The sequence below is a fragment of the Monodelphis domestica genome, chromosome 2 (assembly GCF_027887165.1).
Source record: "Monodelphis domestica isolate mMonDom1 chromosome 2, mMonDom1.pri, whole genome shotgun sequence".
Classification (NCBI taxonomy): Eukaryota; Metazoa; Chordata; class Mammalia; order Didelphimorphia; family Didelphidae; genus Monodelphis; species Monodelphis domestica.
Genome location: NC_077228.1, coordinates 334,778,923 through 334,798,306, shown reverse-complemented (window position 1 = coordinate 334,798,306; position 19,384 = coordinate 334,778,923).

Sequence of the window (19,384 nt, the reverse complement as noted above, 5' to 3'; positions counted from 1 at the left end):
TCATATCTAGTCATTTGAAATGTGGCCAGATCTAATATAATCCTCCTCTTGATTTCCAGTTTTAGATCCCCAACTGCCCAATAGATATGGCTGTGAATTACTTTACTGTTTTATTTTTTTTAAAACTCTTACCTTCCACCTTAGAATTAACACTATGTATTGGTTCCAAGTCAGAAGAGTGGTAAGGGATAAACAATGGGGGGGGGGGAGTAAGTGACTTGTCCAGAGTCACACAACTAGGAAAGATCTGAAGCCAGATTCAAATCTTAGGATTTGGATTAGGAACCTAGGACGCTACTTTCTAGTCCTGGTTCTCAATCCACTGACCCTCCCAGCTACCCATTGTGAATTGTTTTATGTATCTACAATTCAAAATATTCAAAACAGAGTTCCTTATTCTTGGTTCCCTCTAACTGATATTCCTTCAAACTTCTCTATTTAAATTAGGGATATTACCAGGACTGTAAGCAATAAAATTGTCATCTTCAGAATCATCTTTAAATCATCCTTCTCTTTTACTCCTCATATCTAATGAATTATCACATCTTCTCTTTCATCTTCAGTCTGCACTCCAGACTTTTTTCTCCCAACACAGACTTTTCATTGAAGAAGTTCACTAGACCCCTTGGCTTCTCACCCTGGAAATACTCTCTGACTCATCTTCTCCTTGTGATTGTCTGGTTCCTCCAAAAACCTCAGTTTTAAGAGGAATGCCCACACCAGACTTGTCTTTATTCCTTTCTAGGATTAACTTATTTCTGGATTTTTCTCTATCATGTCATGTAAGTATCTTGTTCCATTTTTCAGCCTTCTTTTATGAGTTCTCTTCCCCTATTAAAGAATAAGCTCCATGAGGGAGAGACTATTTTTCTTTGTGTTTCTCTTTGAATTACTAGTGCTTAGCATAGAACTGGTATATAGTAAGTACTTGAAAATGTTTGTTGGGTTTACTTGACTTGCCAGTTCTTCCACCACAGTATTTCCAACACCTATCCATGTTCTATCCATTCACACAGAGCTAGCCCCCTATCAGAGCCTCATGACTTCTTACCAGATAATCTAAATAATTATAATTAATATATATCTAAAATAATCTACCCATGTGCACTCTCCATGCTCTAATCCATGCTCCACAAAACTGCCAAGCTTCTAAAAGTTAGGTCAGGCTCCCTCTCTTATATACACATAGATGTGTCATTAATTGGATTGAATGTTACTTGTCAGAATATAAGCTCATTTCAAGTAGGGGTTGTTTCATTCTTTGCAGTTATATCCCTAACACTAGTAGAGTGCCCAACATATAACAAATGCTTTAACAAATTTGTGCTCCAAGGAGATCAAGATGAAAAAGGATATCCACTGCCAGAGAAAAAACTGATAGATGAACACAGATTTTTCTTTATAACATTCTTCACTGTATTTTCTCTAGTATAAGAGAGAAGTGCTTTCTTTCACAATACAATAATCATGGAAATGCAATTACTTGATAGATTATGTACATCCTATATCAAATTACCTGCTGTCTGGGGGAGGGGAAGGGAATGACAGAAGGAGAGAGCATGGATCACAAAATGTCAGAAATTGATTATTAAATTGTGTGATGTAATATGGAAAAATGTAAAATGATTTTTTAAAAATCTTATTAATTTGATTGCAAATTCTCTACCTCCTCTACCACCAAAAAATAAATATGTGTCAGTTATGTGTTATTATAGTAGAAAGAATGGTAGAGAGAGTGGTAAGCCTGGAGTTAAGGGAGGGAATTGGAACCTAATCATTTAATCTTTGTCTGCCTCAGTTTACTCAATTATAAAATGTGGATAATAATAGTATGTACCTCACAGGATTATTATGAGGCAAAATAAAATATTTGTTAAGCACTTAGCAGAATATCTGGAACAAATTAGGTTCTTATTCCCTTCTCAGTCATTTCGTTGCTTAAAGACAAAGTATTGTTCTACTAACAACTTAGTACGAGTTCCTAAATACTAGCAGTAATTAGTAGTCCTATGCTTCATTAAAACATAATTACAAATATTACTCAGGGTATCCTTGTCCTTTTATGAGACCTTAGCAAAAAAAACAGGAAGAGATCATTTCTTTTAATTATTAGCATATGCACTTCAGTGTAGGAAGTTTTATGTTCAGCATGGATGTACTCAATTTAATATGTTGTTAACACCAATGACTATAAATACCAACCCTCAGTCCATATGCCTTGCTAAATTTGACATTTACCAGCCGTTCCTTAAAGGGCCAGACTAGACTATGTAAAGTTGGAAGATAGTTCTTCTGAGCCATGTTTTTATATATCAGGAAAGTGGAAAAAAAAACATAATTCATCATGAGGAGTATTTATGCACAAGAAAATCTAGTTACAATATTGACCATGATGGGCAATGGGCTAGGACGTGAGAGGCATGGAAAGCTGAGCCTGTTCAAAGTAAATTTCTTTCCCTCCTGTGCTGCTCTTGTGATGTCATTTCCTGTGACCTGGAGGCTAGATACCACTGAGTACGTTGAGATAAACAGGTCACTAGAAAAAAGGGAAGTTAAGAACCAATGAGAGTCAGAAATATCACAGCAGAACAATTTCCCAAGCACTGTGCCCCACCCTCCTCTAGGTGGCCCAGGCAGGTTAAGAAATTATGGTTGGTTCCTGAGATGTTAAGTGTGAGATTTAGTGGGTGGAGCAAAGACTTTATAAGGTGAGCCAAGCAAGAAGTAGGGGCACATGGATTTCAATGTTTGACAGTGACTGTGTTCCTCAGTGTCTTCTTGGTAGGGGCCCCAAAATGGCAGCCACAAATTAGAAAAGCTAAGTAGCTCTATATTTCTCTCCTATTTTTCCCCTCTTTTTACTACTATTACTTTGATACTATAAACCAGCCTCATATTTTTTTTAATTCTTACAAGACTACAAATAGGCCCTTGTGAAATCTTAATATACCAAAAGAACTATGCCAAATATATATGGAATATTCAGACTACACTTTCTCATGTGTAGTCACCACTTCAGAGAAAAACAGATAAATCTTCAAAAATTTGCTGGCTCTACTCTCCTAATATTAAACTTTAAAATCACATGGATGGGGTAGCTAGGTGGCTCAGTGGATTAAAAGCCAGGCTTAAATGGGAGGTCCTGGGTTCAAATATGGCATTTACACATCCTAGCCATGTGACCCTGGATAAGTCACTTAACCTCCAATGCCTACCCCTTACTGATCTTCTACTTTGGAAATGATACACAGCACTGATTCCAAGACAGAAGGAAATATTATTTAAATCATATTAGAAATAGAAAAATAATTAGAATTTATATAGTGCTTAAAGGTATACAAAGTACCTTAGAAATAATCTCCTCATAAAAGCAATAATTCACAAATGTTTCATATTTTATCCTTATAATAAACCAGGGAGATGGGGAAATTAGCTGACTTGATCAAGATCACATATCTACTAAATATCCAAGGGCAGATTTGAGCTCAGATCCGACTAAACACACTACTAAACCACCTAGCTGCCTCATAAAATAATAACATAAATCTATAGTAAATTATAAACAAAAACTATTTTGAGGACAGCATGGATGGCAATTGTTCTACCATGTAAATTTTAAAATGAAGCAGACTAAAGTTGGAAGGCTGCTTAGAACTCTTGTCATTCTCCTTTTTCCTCATTTGAACTAACTCCAGTTACCTATCCCTCTAGAGCATGTTAACCACACATAGGGCTGGCCATACACTTAATTCTGCAATTATCCTTAAAAGTCTGACCTTCATGATGAAGAATTCCAAAATACTTATATCCAATTATAATCTTCTCTCATTCTATCATTCCTCAATCAATTCCTTGTCCTTACCAGGACCTCAAATCCCTCTATCTCTCTCAGTGCTTTTTGAAGTCAACACCCATCCTCAAGTGGAATTAAACTTAAATTAATTGATTTAATTAAACAGAGATTAATTTTCCCTATTTCCTAAACTGAAAAAATTCTCCCTAAAAAAATAATTAAATAGCCACAGGATCTGCTTGGCCCCCAATATCCTGAAGCAACTTTCTGAGAGCATCTAAGGATGGCAAAAAGTCCCACCCACATGCACCTGGGAGCTGTAGACTTGTTGAATTCTTAAGATCACTTACCATACCTGTCACTATTTAATGCCCTATTGAACAGATGCATTTCCACATAGAAATGAGGAGGTGCAAATCCAGAAAAGCTAAATCCTTCTGAATCCATGTCACTTATCTTGTGACTTGTGAATGCTTCATTCTATCCCAATATGGAAACTGATCTAGGAGAGGGCAGACATTAAGTCTGTCTCTACCATTTGGCATAGTGACCAGGATATAGTGAAGGATGTAAGAATAACTTCAGTGGTCTTGAAAAATCCTTGAAGAGTTAAGGAACTTTTAGAAGAAGAGAATAGCATTTCAGGCATGAGAGATAGCTTTTCCAAATGGGAACTGGAAGATGGTATGTCATGTGTAAGGGGCAATAATTAGACACATTTTGGTATAACATAAAGTGCAAGAGAAGGAGTGATATGAAGTCAGACTGAAAACATAATTTTGTTTCATATTACAAAGACCTTTAAATTCCAAACAGAGGAATCAGCATTTTATTCTACTGGCAATAGAAAGTAATGAAAGCTCTTTGATGAGGAGCTTTGCATGTTTAGATCCATGCTTTAGAAATATCTTAAAATTCAGAATTTCTACTGGTAGAAACATACCCCAAAGAAATAATTAATAAAAAAGAGATATTAGACATCAAAATATTTAGAAATACCAGCTCTTTGTGTGGTAGTAAGGGAAACAAAATAAACGTCCCTTAAATAAACCATGGCACATGGCTATAATGGAATATCACCATGCTATAAGAAAAAAGAGATGTAATGAATATGAGAAGTACAAAATCACATGAACTTAAAGTAGAATAAGCAAACTCAGATAAATTGTACTTATATACATACATATGTGTGTGAGTATGTACACAATGTATAACTGAAAGAAATCAATAAAAATTTACTTTAGTAAAAGAATAACAATTTGGGAGCTCTGTAGAGAATGGATTGGTAAAGATAGAAACTGAAGATAGAAACTGGAGGTATAAAGGTCAATTAAGAGGTTTATACAATAATCCAAGCAGGATTTCTGACCTATTATGATTTCTGTACAAATTGAGAGAAGTTGGGATTCCATGAGAGTGATTTTATAAAGACACCTCAGTAAGATATAGCAAGAGATATAAAAAGAGATTTTATATATATATATATATATATATATATATATATATATATATATATAAAATCTCTTTTTGTGTGGAAAAGATTTGGAAACTGAGGAGATGTCCATCAATTGGGGAATGGCTGAACAAATTGTGGTACATATTGGTGATGGAATACTATTGTTTTATAAGAAATGATAATTGAGATGATCTTCCAGAAAAAAGCTTGAACTTATGCAGAGTGAAATAAGCAGAAACAGGACACATATTGTACAATGATCAACTGTGAAAACTTTTCTATGTAGAGCAATGCAATGATCTAGGACAATTCTAAAAAAATTATGATGGAGAATGTTATAGCAGATAAAGAATGGAGGAGTCATATGGATGCAAATCAAAGAATACTATCTTTCACATCAGTGTATTTACAGTTTTGTTTTCAGGTTTTGGCTTCGCATGTGTACTCTTACAACAATGGCCAATATGGAGGTGTGTTTTATCAAGCATGCATGGTCCAGATCAAATTGTTTACAGGCTCTGAGTGGGAAGAGCAAAGGGAAGGAAGGAGATGGGTTTGGATCTTATAATTTGAAAAGTGTGTGATGAAAATTATTATTACATGTAATTGAGAAAATAAAAATCTTTGAATTTAAAAAAAGAATGTCTTACACATAGCATGTTGTTGAATAAATTTGTATTGATTTATTTTTTATAGAAGTAAGTATAAAATCAATCAAAATGCATTCATGTAGACCAAAAAGGTACCAAGCCCTATGCTAGGGAATGAATATATAAAGACAAAGGAAGATATTAATTACATATAGAAGTACATGTAATATTTATAAAATGAATGTTCAATATTTATGGAAGAAAATGTATTACTTTCAAAAAAGAAAGGTTCAAGGAAAAAGTAATTTAGCCTTCAAGGATCAAAGACAACTCCAAGAGACTTATGAAAAAGCCAACCATTGTCATAGCAGGAACTGACAGTCTGAATGCAGATTGAAGCACACAATTTTTTACTTTACTTCTTTCATTATTTTTTCCTTATATAAGCAATATGTGTCTTCTTCCACAATATGAAAAACATGGAAATATGTATCACATAATAGCACATATATAACATTGCTGCCATCTCAAGGAGGGGGAGTTAAGGGAGGGAGGGAGAGAGTATGGATCCCAAAATATCATAAAATAATAAAAATGGTCTACATGAAATTGGGGAAAATATAAAAATGAAAGAAACATGCTAAGAATACACATATAGAAAAAAGTACTCCTTTAATCCAGAAGCTTATATTCTAATGTGAGATGACAATACAATTTTAAAAAGAAATAGTAATTTGACCTAAAGGCAGAAACTTTTTACAAACACTAAAAACACAGTTCTGATGACTAACACTCTCATTATTTTCTAAGGATGTTCACAATCCCATCATAATTTATTCAGCAGTACAGTTCATCAGTGTTTTCTTGATTTTTTTCCATGACTGACTCCTGTCCTCAATGCATTGTTAATGTAATTTTGTTAATGGTTACTATCTTTCATATTATTAAATACTATTTCATCATCTGTTGCAGGCAACAGTGTCAGAGTCATGGAAATTACTGAGATTAAAAATTAAGACCATTATGTCACACTTTTCATCTTTCTGCAATAAATGAAAATATAATAATCATCATCTCATGTACCTATTAAAATAAATGTGTTCTAGTAATCCTCTAATAATTCACTTCATCAAATGTCTCTGATTTCATTCATTTAGGAACTATCACCACAGATACATGTCACTAACTATCCATGCCTGAATGGATGAATGTCATAAACTACTCTAGCGAAAAACTATGGCTTCTGTTGGCTGAGCCTATAGTAATGACAATGCAAACTCACTAGACCTCAGACAAGAGATGTATAGATATCAAATTCAGATGTTTTGCTCAAATGACAAAAAATATTATAGCACAACTCAAAAAGAATATATAATTATTGTTGTGAATTATGGAGCCATGGAGAGGCCTTAAACAGAATAAATGCTTAATAAATAGAAGGGATATTATAGACTAATTAGTCCAATATCCTCATTTGTTGATGAAGTAATTGAGAGTAAAATGACTTTCCCCAAACCACACATTACCTCATTTCAGAGAAAGAGCTAAAACTGGGGCTTTCTGACTCCAGATTAAGTTTTATCTCTAGAGTAAGACATTGCCTTTTGCAGCATTTTTTCTGAAGAAATAATAAAAATAATAAAACATTTAGCTAGTACTTCAAAGTTTACAAATAACTTAATGAATATTTTTATCATTTGACCCTTACAATAATCTTGGGAGTTAGGTGCTATTATTATGCCTCTTTTATAGATGAGGAAATTAAGGCATACATGATTTGTCTATGATCATATAGCTAATAAAAGTCTGAGGCTTCATTTGAACTCAATTCTTCCCAACTCCAAGTCTAACACTCTGTACAATTCACCATTTACTTTCCCCATGATTTATCTTCAAGAATAATCATGCTTCTGTTTTTAATTACAGATCTTCAACTTCACTGGTCATATCTCTTTGATACTGAAAATTTTGGTTAAAGTGCTTCTATGACATCAAGAAGAGACCAAAAAATTTTTCAATATTTTGTTAGTGTGGAACTTTAAAAGATGATTTCATTCAAATGAGTCCATAAACATTGACAGGCATAGGTACTGAAAGCCAGTATGCTATACTAGAAAGAAAATGAACTGAAAGTCAAGAGACCTAGATGTTCTTAGTATTTCTAACATTATTCATGTGTGACTTTAACTTCTATAAGCTTCAGTTTCTTCATCTGCAAATGAAGGTTTTGGATTAGATTTTGGGGAGGTTGCTTCCAATGCTAAATGTCCATGATTCAAATCAATCAGCATGTTTCTGTAACAGGATCACATAGTTTAATTTTACTAGCATGTCTTAATTAACACATTAATATAGATCTAAGGTAAGAAGAAGCAAGTTTAATTAATTATGGAATCAATATTAATGTAGGTCAAATATTATATGAGCTGACAAATCATTGCAAGAAATTTATATTGTTTTTCTTCATCATCTATTACATGTCATGGATAATATTAAGAACAGAGGAATCCAATACTGTTCTCTTTCTCAGTATATTCATCAAACTTTCCAGGGAAAAAAAAGGAATGTTTAATTTTTCCATCCCAACTTTGTTGAGAAGAAAGAGAACAGAATCAACAAGGTTTAAAATTTACCATTAATCACTTCATAATCACTGAGGAATACAGTCAGAAAATATATAGACATTTTTAACAAAACAAAAAAGTAATTAACCACTCAAGTTTAAACTTAGACCTTGTTTTACATTGCTCCCTTGTAAATACTACTGTTGTAACTGGGTGAATTTTTCAGTAGAGTTCAGTATATTTTTTAATCATTTCCAGCCTAAATATTTAAAATGAAAATTGAGAATAACATTTGTTGGGACAGGGTCTCAACATCGTTTGCCAGTTGTTGTTTCTTTTATTTTTATGTAAATTTATTCAGATATTGACTGCCAAATAGTAGCATGAAAGAGGATGCCCAGTATCAAGTAAGTTACCTCTTCATGTATAACTTGGACAGCCTAGTGTTATTCCAGTACTGATGGGTTTCATGTGACCCTACCACTTGTTCTCCAAAGGCTGTCTCAAAGTGGTAAGCTCAAGAAAAATTTTAAGCCAAAAATTCAGCCCTAGGATGAACTTGGTTGTTTTTTTTTTTTACTTTTTTAGGATTTGGCCTATCTGTATCAGCTATTTTTCATTTTTCCTTGTCTCTATGTTACTGGAACATAGAACTGAAAACTGGAAGATGATAAGAATAATTCTGCCAGTAATGAAGACTAATGCTAACCAAACTAGAGCTATATGATACTGACCAGTCTAAGTGACTTTTTCATATGATTTTTGCTCTCCTGGTATCACAAATATTAAGAAAGTATATGATTCAATTCAGCAAGCACTTAAGAAATGTCTAAACTTTGCCTCTGGGATATAAAAATAGCAGGGAACAAATTGCTGTCCTCAAAACACTTACATTATCTTAACAAAACTTCCTAAGAAATCGGGATGAGTTAAAATTTTATACATTTTTTAATAAGATTATAAAGTTCCATATCTTACTGTCAATTTAGCAGGCATTAATTAGTAAAAGACAGTTTGCCATAAAGCTGTGGTCTCAAAATTATCAAGCATCATTTAGAAAGAATCCCAAAAAGTAGAATGAACTGCTTTTGTGTGCATCAATCTGATGACATCATTGCAAAGTTTAGACCCTGACAGCAGTTTCCCCTCTGTCCTTACTGTCATCTTGAGAAATGCATTGTTCTTTGGGTATCCTTAGAGCCTCTAAAACAGAAGGGTTTTTTTTCCAGGGCATGTAAACTTAAATATATGGATATTTCAGTATAATTGGTTTCCTTTGTAAATCAATGCATTTTATTTTAAACATTTAAAACCATTTTCTAAAAGGGCAGAATTTTATAAAACTGCCAAAGAATACATGAAACAAAAATGTGTAAGAACCACTGTTCTAAAATTTCCTTTGCTAATCAATGCACCTCAACTCATTGGTTCTAGCAAGGAAGCATCAGATTATGGATATTACTTCAAATAGCCTTCCCTCCTCCATATATAAAGACACTTTTAGATCTTAAATACAGCCCTCTGTCTATGTGAAAGTCTCCAGCATATATTCTATTAACAATGAGAATGTTCTTCCCTTCTCTTCCTTTCCCTTCTCTTCCTGGGTCAAGGGAGAGGTAAGGTTGAGAGGACAATAGACCCTTTGTAGAATATATGACTTCCAAACATTTTGGATGGAAAAGGAAAAGTTGAACAGATGTTTCAAAAGCAATTCTAATGGACAGAATAAACTTACTTTCTAAGTTCAAATCTGGCCTCAGTCACTAGCTGTGTGAGCCTTGGCAAATCATTTAGCCTTATTTGCCTGTTTCCTCATCTATAAAATGAGCTAGAGAAGAAAATGCCAAACCACTTGTGTCATTGCCAAGAAAATTTCAAATGAGGCCATAGATAGTTGAATATGATTGAAATGACTGAACAAAAAGTTGCAGGGAGTTTAAAGAAGCACTGACAAGAAGACAGAATAAGTTTGTCTCAATCTTGAGCACACAGAACAATAATATTACCTTCTCCAAAAAAGGAAAAGAAAGGCAGGAATCTTCAATTGTTGGTATAGAAGAGTTTTATGGTGCTTTAGTCCCACTTTTTGAAGTCATATCTATCACATATTCCCAATTCTATTGCCATTTGCTCAAACTGCCCATTTCAGCCCATGCTCTTCAATTTCCTCAGTACACCACATCAAAGACAAGAATAGGGTTCTTGTATTTAGCCAAATTCTTGAGTCAAGTAGTATCAGTTTCTAGATCCTAAAAATTTAATATTAACATAGTAACAGATAAATTACTATAATGGACAGTGAGCTGAAGTAAAGCTGCATTCCCAATCTTCTGTTATAGAACATTTGAGATAAGTGGAAATGGTTTGTGTAGGGCAGTAATGCCAAAACTTTTAGAGGGGCAGGTGATTTCCTCAGATGTTCATGGAGAGGGAGAGGGGAGCATCCCAGTCCCAGTCTGACTCTCTAGTAAAGCACTCTGTCAAAATCTGTGCTGATCCGATGGCAGGTGTGGTCACAGAGAGGGCTCTAAGGGCCCCCTCTGGTACACCTACCATAGGTTTGCCACCACAGGCTAAGGGTGTCAGATATTTGTCAATGATGGCATTGCATTGATGCTACTGTGATTATTCTTTTAAGGAAATGGCTATTATCCTTGTAAAATCTAAGTGTATAAATATAGCTAGATTTTTTAACATTGCCATTGAGTGAGAGAAGCAAGCTAATAAGAACATCTCTTATCCTCATATCCTGGGTTGCTTATATATTTGAGGGTTGGAAGTCACTCTTTTAGGTAAATTCTGGAATTCCAATCAGAAGGACATAAGTCCCAGTCCTTCCTTGGACACCATTTGTGTAACCTTGTGCAAACTGTTCACTTCTCTCAGATTTTTTCCTCATTTATAAAATGGGGATAATGAGAGCACACACTTAACAGAATGGTTGTGAGAATCAAATGAAAAAGTTTAAAACATTTAAATGTTAAAAGATCATATAAATGCACCTTATTGCTAGCATCATATTATTTACTTGTCAAGGAGCTGTTCCCCAATTCAGCCTCATTATTTAGAGTGTTATTATTCAAGTTTACTGCTTGAGGATTGATTTCTTAGATGCTGTGAAAGTGGACAGACCTTGGAACTTGCTTACAATTCTCCTAAATCAGCTCAGTTGATTTTACAATCCTTCATCCAGCTCCTAATCTTTGACCAGCTCTATCACCTTGGTAATCTGAAGATTCTTGGAGCCTCAAAGTCAAATATGTTATGTATGATTGAGAAATATTGCATGTTAATTTTTAAAATGCGTTGACATTCTACTTACAAGTCATTTCAATCATATATACGAGAAGTATTTAAAATATTTAAAGTGTATAAGGACATCACCAAGACCCTTTTAATCCCAATGGTCACCTATGTTTTCTTCTTCACAGTTTGTTGATTTCTCCCGTAGTTTAAGGCTATGTTAGAGTATGTGATATCTATAGAATTTGAGAGCACAAATCTTAGATTTTATCCTCACTTCTACCCTATAAACTTCCTCTTCTTTAAAGGGGAAAGCAGAAATTGAAGAGTTCATCTCTATGTAAATTTCTGAAAACTCAAGATAAAAATTTCAAAACAAAGAAAAAAGTAAATTTCAAATCAATTGATTTGTTGTTTCTTTGCTTTAAGAATAAAAAACTTTGTTCAGCTTCAATAATCTTTATTTTAATTAGGTGACAACACAGTTCAAGACTTTTTAAATATGCACTTCTCTCTTTTTTAAATTAAACCCTTACCTTTCATCTTACAATCAATACTGTATATTGGTTTCAAGGCAGAAGAGTGGTAAGGACTAGGCAATGGGGATTAAGTGACTTGTCCAGGGTCACACAGCTGGGAAGTGTCTGAGGCTAGATTTGAAACTAGGACCTCCTGTCCCTGGCCTTGGCTCTCAATCCACTAGGCCACTCAGCTGCCCCCTAAATATGTACTTTTCTAATGATTCCAGGCTTACTAAATGGTTCTTAGTGTAGCACTGGGACATGGTATAACCCCCTTGATCTCTGGAATAGCTTCCTAACCCAAACCAGAAATCATACTGGCTGATGTAAATGATGACTCATTTAAATTATGTAAATGATGCATTATCTGTATGGCAAATGCAAATTATGAGTCATAATTCTTTCAGGGTTTTAGGAATAACCTAATTTTGGTAGGATTGTATCCCCTAATATTACTTACCACTTTAGCTCCTGAGTAACCACTAGTACAGTTGCATTTTCACAAAATGAGTCACCATGACATTATTGACCTTTAAACAAAAAGACATTAAATGACAAGACAAAATCAAGAATAACCTTAACCTCACAATTATTCAATATAAGTTAAATGCATGAATAATCAAAAACCCCAGGGCATATCCTCCCACCAATGAACTCATTGCCAATTCCATGTGGGAAGAAAATTAGGAACAAGCTTATAAAAAAAACTAGCAGGTAAATGAATGGAGAAATTCAGATATTCAGGGCAACTCACAATTTTACACAACTTTGGACTAAAGGTTTTGAAGTGCTTTGTCCCTTCAGAAACAATCTGTACCAAATGAATCCACATCTTTGTTAGCTGATCCCTATCAACCTACTGAGTAAAATTGACCCCACATCCCAAAACTCTTGGGCTGAGGAAGCAGTGTCAATATCTTTTAGATCAAAGTTACCATAACAGGGAACTGAGAAGATGTTATACTACTCTAATGTTATTCTCAACTCTTTACCATCTCTCATTTCCATATTCAATCTGTTGGCACCAGCTGACAATTTTAGCTTTACAACACTTTTCAAATATGTCCCCTTCTCTCCTCTGATACTGCTACCACTCAGAGGTGCCATAACCTGGAATATTACAATAGTTTACTGGTAAGTCTGCCTGCCTCAAGTCTTTCCCCAGGCCTGTGGGGTTTTCCTTAATGGACTTCCCTGACCAGCAGGGTCCCACAAGGGAAGGGGCTCACCTTTGTGATGGGACTCGAGGAGAGGTAGGAACCGAGAACCAGGGTGGAAATGAAAGACACGGACAAGTCAGTGGTTGGATAGGGCAGGCAATCCCTATGATACTCCCTTTGATAGGAAAGTATGAGTACAAAGGAACACAAGGTGGATGAGGAGATTAAGATAGGGAATGCAGGCCGAGATGGTTACAGCCTCGGGGAAGGAGAAGGTCAAGAGGAGAGAGAGACATAGTCATTGAGGAGCCCAGTGGAGCTCCATGGAAGGGGAGAAAGGCCAAGAGAAAGTTCATGGGTTTGCCTCTGAATTTATTCCTGTCCTGCTTGGGCGGTACTCCCAAGCACGTAGTAACCACATCACAAAGTATAGACAATTAAGATTGGGTGGCAAGGTAGAGGGAACACCTTTGGGCGTGTAGATTGCAAACAGAGCTTTCCCAGGGAATTGAGTCTGAGCATGTTAATGAGTTTGTCTTAGCCAAGGGCCGCATGACCAGTTCAAGGTTACGTTCACAAGCCTCATTGGTAAAACCTTATGCTTGGAGACACAGTAATCATACAGTCATTTATATTTCATAGATGTGAATATGCTTGCGATGCTACAAGGCCAATCAACAAAACATTCAGCCAGCAAAATGATTTTTCCTAAAGCCCATGTCTGACTACATCATTCCCTCAATCTGACTCAGTAAATTCCAGGATCAAATACAAAGTCCTTCTTTTGGTATTCAAAGTTTGTTTGTTTTTTTTAATGACTCAGTCCTCTCCTACCTTTCCATTTTTCTTACATCTAATATTTCTTATTTGATCCAATGTGATTGGTCTCCTTGCAGTTCCACAAACAAGAAACTCCATTTTTCAGCTCTAAGAACTTTCTCTGACTTTTCCACAAACCTAGAATGTTCTCCCTCTTCAACTCTATCTACTGGCTTTTAAGTCCCAACTAAAATTCTTTCTTCTATAGGAAACATTTCCCAATCCCTTTTAATTCTGGTTCCTTCACTCTCTTAATTGCTTCCTATTTATCTTGCATAGAGCTCATTCATACATACATATTTGCTTCCTGTCTCTCCCATTAGATTATAGAGTCCATGAAGATAGGTATTCTTCCTTTTTTTTTCTTCTTTTTTGTATTCTCAGTGTATATCATAATGCCTGGCACATAGTAGGTGCTTAGCAAATGTTTACTGGCAGACTGATTACATATGATCAATCCAGCCCAAAGAAACTGCAGCACTCCTTTGGTTGGCTATCTTGGCAATGCAGACAATCCTGGCTGGCTCCTCACTCATTAGGATCCTTCCTTGATTCATCAGCTCTCAGGCAGTCAAACTTCTTCAAATAGCAATACAAAGCTCAAAATAAAAGAAATATTTCTGTACTCTATTTCTCCCTCTCAAACTAGAGGGTATTACAGACAGCACAGGTAGGATTCTCTGACTTTAAATGGAATTAGCACACAATAAACTCAAGCAATAATAGAATTCAGCTCTCTTACAATGAGTTTACTAATGGATTGCCAATCTTTCTCCAGTCAATGAGAACAACTTCTTCCAAATAGTACTTGCTCAGAGATTATTTGAATTAGTACTTTCTCTTGAAGGGGTAGTATCTCTGGTATGGAGGGCTTGTCCTGCCCTCTTAGGGCAGCTCTCCAGCCTCTGACCTTCACCTGACACCCAACTCTCACTTGTGGCTCCTAGTAGTTGCTAGCATGAGGCAGTGGCCACACCCCGGGCAATGGCTTCGACAGGCCAGCTAAACCTTGTGAAGGTAGCCATCAGGTTGTAGACCCCTGATGAACTAGGGCTTTGCTCACCCAGCATGTGAAGACTGCTTTGGCTGAACAGACGGAAGAAACCAATAAGAAGGTTCAACAGCTGAGATGGTGATGCAGCAAAGCACTGTGGAGTGCTTAGGGCTTGTTGGAGCACAAAGGACAACATAGCCATCCAATGCAGCTGAGGAAGTCTCCAGGTGTAATGACCTTTCCTGCCACTGGACCCAGGCTTCCAATGCCGAGAGAGTGGGACTATGTCTGTGCATCGACTTTTCCACTTAATTCTCCTTCACGCACAAGTGTCTTTGTGCACACTCATCTATACACCATAGATGAAAACATCATCCTCGGTTACCGAGTGACTACTACTAGAGGAGTTAAGCTTTATTGTCAGTTAAATGGACAGAGTGCTGGACCAGAAGTCAGAAAGACTTCAGATACTAACTATTGTAATCCTAGGCAAGTCACGTCTCTTGTCTCAGTTCTCTTATTTGTAAAAGGGGTATAATAATAAATCCTGCCTCACAGGGCTGGAAAAAGGAAATAATGAGATAAAAATTATAAAGTGCTTAGCACAATGTGTGACATATAGAAAGAACTACATAAATGTTAGCTATCATTATTGTGTTGCCTGTTCTTTTTTTTTTCTTCCCACTAAAATCTAGTGGTGAGTCTTAGTTTTTTTTTTTCCTCATGAGGTAAAATTCAAGAAATTAACATCTTTTTCAGTTTTGAATACAATAGCATTTGATCTCCACTTCACCTCCATGCAATTATTTGGTATACAATTTTGCAAGTTAAAATCTCTTACAAACAGTCAAATATCAATGAGCTAATAGACGACAATGCCCACTACCGTATTTTGGCTAGATCATTTAGAAAGTTTGTCTCGTCATGTTGAACTAAATGACTCTTCTCTGATCTTCCAAACCACCTAAGTCTCTCTTTGAAATGTTATTTGAGATTGTTTCTTCAGGAATTTATTTTATCCTTTTTCCTTACATAAAAATCATTTTATAGCCCCACAAGCAACCAATCTATTCACATAAAGACAAATCAGTCATTTCTATTATGTAAAGGATCAAATATTCATATTGAAGCTAAATAATAGCAACTAAACACAGAGTACTCTAATTTCAAACTTGATTAGTGGTTACTCAATTCCTTAAATGACAACTTGATTAGGGATTAAAAAATAATTAGGAACTCTGTCTTAGACCCAAATGATTTACATATTTTGGATTCAAAGATTAATACTTTAATTGTCAACTCTATTTACTTTTGATGAATTAATGCTTCTTATATTTGTTTTCTAATCTATAGTGGAAAAATTCCTCACATCCTAAAGATCTGAGTTTTACTTATAATTTTGTCACTAACTATGTGATTTTGGCCAAATATCTTCACTCTATAACCTTCAGTTTCTTCATATGTAAAATTATAAACTGGGTCTATATCAGTATAAAGAATATAATATACACATATTATCTGGAATGATAATATAACATTAGAGGAAATTTCTTAAATAAATTTATAGCACAAGAACGTCAATGCACAAGATCACAAAGACTTTGGAGAATGTTCCCTGGAATACAGAAAATTATAAAAAATATTTGGTCTAAACTGTTCCCAGGCACTCAGGAAAGTTCAGATTATCTGAAGGTCATAGTGGCCTTGAGAAAAATATTTTATCCAAGTTTGAGGGTGGAGGTATCCCAAAGGGATGCAATGAGGAAAAAATCTCTATTCAAGAACACAGCTGCATAGACTGAGAAGAAAGAAATCAAACATGTATCAAAAATAATTGTAGGTATACAAAGGGTCATCCAAAAGTTGGGCAGTTGGTAAAAAAAAATACTGTCAATATCTCACTCCCCATTTCATCAAAATAAAATCAATCAAAAAACATTTATTAATTATCAGTTATATACCAGACACTGGAGTACATCCCAGAGATACAAAGAGAAAAATGATGAACATATCTTGCTCTCAGGGAGCTTACACGAAAGAGGTGACTGTGGCTATGAACCCTATTACAGCATTTTACATAAATATTTATTTACTTTGTTACTTGATGCTGCTAATAAAATAAGGTCATCAACAGCAATTTTTAGTCTAAGCCTATAAATTTTCAGCTCTAGAATTATATCAGAGAAGACAGCCCATGAGAAATTTTCCCAATATTCATCCACAGTGAAGTTGAAGACAATTAAATTAGGTAGGATTTATACAATTATAGTACTTTATGTATATTCTAGAACATAGCACTTAAATTTATTTTGAAGAAGAGAGAGAAAATGTAAAAGGTGATGAAACAATAGTATGTACAAAACTGAGATCTATTGTGTATCCTGAAGAACAATACCTAAGAAATATTGCTTATGTCCCAAATAATGGCCCCATATGCAAATCATCTGGATCTATGATAGAGTTCCCAAATATTTTTGTGTTCCTAATTGAGGTTCATTTAAAGAAATTAATAACCACTAATCAAGTTTGAAGCTAAATTAATCTATATTCAGTTATTATTTAGCTTCAATATGAACATTTTATACTTTTCATAATAGCAACTACTGCTTCATTTTTATGTAAATAGATTGGTTGCTTGAAGGCAACCTAGAAAAAAATAATTTTTATGTAAAGAGAAAAGGATAAAATCGACTCATGAGGAAACAATCTCAAATAAAATTTAAAAGAAAGATACAAGTTATTAGGTTGCAAACCCATAGTTCCCACAAAAATGGTAACAAATTTTGTATTCTTCAGTAAATTTTAATTAATACTAGTAGTAGTAGTGGTGGTGGTGGTGGTGGTGGTGGTGGTAGTGGTGGTCATAGGATAGTAATAGTAGCATTGTAGTAATAAAAGTAGAAGTAATAGTAGTAGTGTAAGAGAAGTATTTGTGAAGATTAAATTAACTCCCCTGCCCATTTTTAATCACCAAAAGTATAAACATCCTACTTAATCTTTGAGTGAGATGTCTGTGACCCACATGTGCAATAATGGGTGATGAATCAGAATCAAACTGATTGCCCCCTGGGCAGTCCTAAACAAAGCTGCAACTCTGATTGGTAAAAGTAAAAATGGAGGAAGGCACAGGAAGTGATGAAAAGAAAGTATCTTTAAAAGGGAGTTACAACCTACTGTAAGGGAGATTTGTTTGGGATTTGTCTGAGATCTTCAGAGAGTCTGCTTCTTTGGAGAGTTCTCAAGTTCTTCATGCTTGAGACTTCTGACTGCTCACATTCTTCAGAATTCTGAGTTCTAGTTGGAGGCTGGTGAAGAATCTGTTGACTGAACCTGAGACCTTGAACTTGGTGTGACCTTAAATCTCTCCCTTTTGACTAACATGTGGTAGTTGAGCTGACTCCCCAGGACTTCTGGTCAAGATGGCGGCTTAGAAGCAGCGAAAGTTCAGACCTCAGAAACCCTTCCTTACCAATCGCAAACTGAGTGCTCCTAGGACACTGAAATTCAAGCTGAATAACAGGATATAACCGGGGAACCCTCCTCCCAGACCTGGATCAAAAGGTATGGCCCCCTAAAAACCAGAACCCTAGATCACTCAGATTTAAGGAGTAGGCAGAAGGAAGGTCCCAGGACCCATCCCCCCCAACCCCGAGTGCTGAGCCCACGGCAGCAGCAGGAACCTCAGGGCCGGCAAAAGGGCCTCAGGGCTGGCTATTCTGTAGGACTCACCTTGAAAGCAACCTGAGTCAGTCTCCGGGGCTCCCAACACAGACGGCAGGGAAATATAGAGAGAAGAGGAAAGCCTGTAGCCCCCTGGCTGGGTCCTTCCATCTGAGTCTCAAGGGAGGTTCCAGCTTTAGGGCACCAGCTGAACCCAATCCCATCAGGAGCCCTCAGAGCTACTGAAAGTACAGAAACCTCAGGGCCAGCAAAGGGGTTGCTCCGAAGAGCTAACCTTGAAAGTAACCTGTGCCAGTCTCTGGGCATTCAACACAGACTGTAGAGGAGGAGAGGTTTTTTTTGTTTGTTTTTTGTTTTTGTTTTTTTTTGGTTTGGGGATCATTACACCCACACCAGCTGAACCTAATCCCATCAGGAGCCCTCAAAACCCAGGGAGGACAGGACCCCTCCCCAATTAGAGAGCAGGATCTTTGGAAAGAACCAGCTGCCTCCCCCCTTAGAGAGCAGGGTCTTCTGAAAAAGCAGAAACCTAGAGGTGGAGTCAAGATGGCAGCCTAGAAGGA